The sequence below is a fragment of the Penaeus chinensis genome, chromosome 35 (assembly GCF_019202785.1).
Source record: "Penaeus chinensis breed Huanghai No. 1 chromosome 35, ASM1920278v2, whole genome shotgun sequence".
Taxonomy (NCBI): Eukaryota; Metazoa; Arthropoda; class Malacostraca; order Decapoda; family Penaeidae; genus Penaeus; species Penaeus chinensis.
In genome coordinates, this window is record NC_061853.1 from 9,620,202 (window position 1) to 9,622,701 (window position 2,500).

Consider the following 2,500-nt stretch of genomic DNA (forward strand, 5'->3'; position numbering starts at 1 on the left):
CTGAGATGACGGGGATCATGTGGTACTAAGTGGTCGTCAGCTGTGTATAAGGGGTTTCTCTGGTACAGCTGAGATGATATCGGGTAATTTTTGGCGGAGAAGACGGAATTCCTTTGGTACTGAGTAGTCATCAGGCACGATGATGGGAATCATCAGATGGAGAACCTCTGGTATCTGGCGTCATCAGGTGAGGATAGGGGTCATTTAGTACTGGGTAATCGTCAGGTGAGATGACTGGGATCCTCTGGTATTGGACAGTCATCAGCCGAAAATCCAGTGGTACTTAGTGGTTATCAGCTGAGATGATGAGGATCCCTTGCACAGGATGGCCATCAGATGTCCCCGGACCCCCTGGCACTGGGTAGCCATCAGCTGAATGAATTGGGATCCTCTGGTACATGTACCAGGTTTTCATCAGTTGAGCAGACAGGTTAGGTTATGTCTCCAATTATCACCATAATACTTGGCTGACTCCTTAGAGAAGAGGTGAGTCCTACAGGACCTCAGCTTTTTGTCATTTTATAAATATATGCAATAACAAGGATACGACAGGAAAATGTGAAAACAAATATATCTCCGTGTGAGCAGGGAGGAAAGGACAAGCTTGAAACCAAGGTACTCCGTAGTGCCTGAACAGCAGGCAGAACTCTCCCTGTATAGTATAAGATCTTTTCAGTGCAGCAGATAAATTGGAACAATGTCTACATGATTTTGAAATCCCAATATTGAATGGATACTTAGTTTTTAAATGAGTGTTCTATTTGCTTAGATGCTGAAATCTACATGGATATTTTAAGCATTTATCTAATGTATGATGTACTTGCACTGGCAATATATGGACATTTAGGTCTGTATCTAATGCCGGATGCCCTCGGATGTTGATATTTACAAGAACATTTGTATATACATACATGTTTCCCTTCTTAGGGACATTATCAATGATGCAATATTTATAGGCAATATACACAATATATGGCAATGTATAAGGAAGCTACTACATAGCTGAGATTCAAAAGATATCAAAACATGATAATCAACACTTGAGTAACCAATGCTATTGATTACCGTTCGCTCGTCCTTCTGTTCTCCGACAAAACAAATGCCAAGGTCGTCAAGCGAATTTAACAGATTAACCGAGTGAAGCGCAGTGCAGGTAACTCTTTCTGTTCACTTGTTAATCATGTCCTCAGTGTATCTAGCGCCAAGGACATGATAAACAAATATTTCACGTTAGCTACAAATGCCAGTTTTGACTTACTGCTACTGGTGAAAGGGTAGGGTATTTGTGTTTCCGTCCTGTAGTATATTAGAAGGGATGGCATTATACAGGACTAGCGATATTAGGTGTGTCCATGTAAGGCTATGGATATCTTAGCTCCTGTGTCAAACAACAATGTGCCTTCTGCTACTGTATTTAGAACTATCAGTCCTTTAAGATGAACCTTGGGACACTTGCTACTAACAGTAACACCTGATATTGCCTACTTGTTATTCTGTTTTTATTTCCTGCCTATTTACTCCCATGGACTAAAGATTTGTTCATAAAAATTCTAGCGTTCAATGAGGTCGGCATGGGAATAAGGTTGTAGAAAGAGGCAGCTCATTTTCCTTGAGGAGGGGAAGGATGAGCTTCCATTTTAAGACCTATTTTCCCACGGTTTATAACAAATAATTTGCCGAGAATGCCTCAAAGCTTACCCACGAAGAAGGTAACACACTTTATTAAATGACCTGTCCTCTAGTTGAATATAGAGTAGGGCCGAATACTCTAAAGGAAGACACCTTTACAGGATAATTTCCTTTTGTGACTGAATTCTCAGGAGGAAGAAGTGAAACGCTGATGGTTATCTTGGCAGAATGCACAGTGAAACAATTCCCTTTTGTGACCAGATCCTCTCCAGGAGGACGTGAAAGGTTGCTGGTCATCTTGCCTTTGCCTCTGAGTCTTATACCTGGGTGCCATTTGCATTTATTTTTCTCACAAGGGTTTTTGATTGTTTTTGAATGGCAATGACTTTTCGTATACTTTCTTCTCATTCTGTTTTGTCCATTGTGCTTTAATATACTGCCAGGATAGTTCCTCATATACTGCAGTCCACATTTTAAGACTTCCCTGTGGTTGTCCATCTGAGAGGATGCTTATGAAGCGTCGCGAAGCAATACAGCAAAATTCGTATTCCAACTTGGGCTTTATTGCAGTTGCCTTCGCTACGAGGACCTGCAGCCTCACATTAAAATCTTGAAAATCCTGTTCCTTGTGCTTAGACTCGATCCCGAGGAAACTCAGCCCAGTCATTGGGGTTTTACTTTTTACTCCCCTGTGCTGCCTCCGCCTGATGCGTCTTCGATAACTATGTTTATTAGCTCTTCGTCGGTTCCTTCTCATCGTGGGCACCTGGCTTCTTAAAGAGCAAGCCAGATGCTCGCGTCAGTCCGACCGGAACCAAAATACGGAATATCAACAACCCTATGAAATGTACCCAACTCTTTCCTCTTGAGC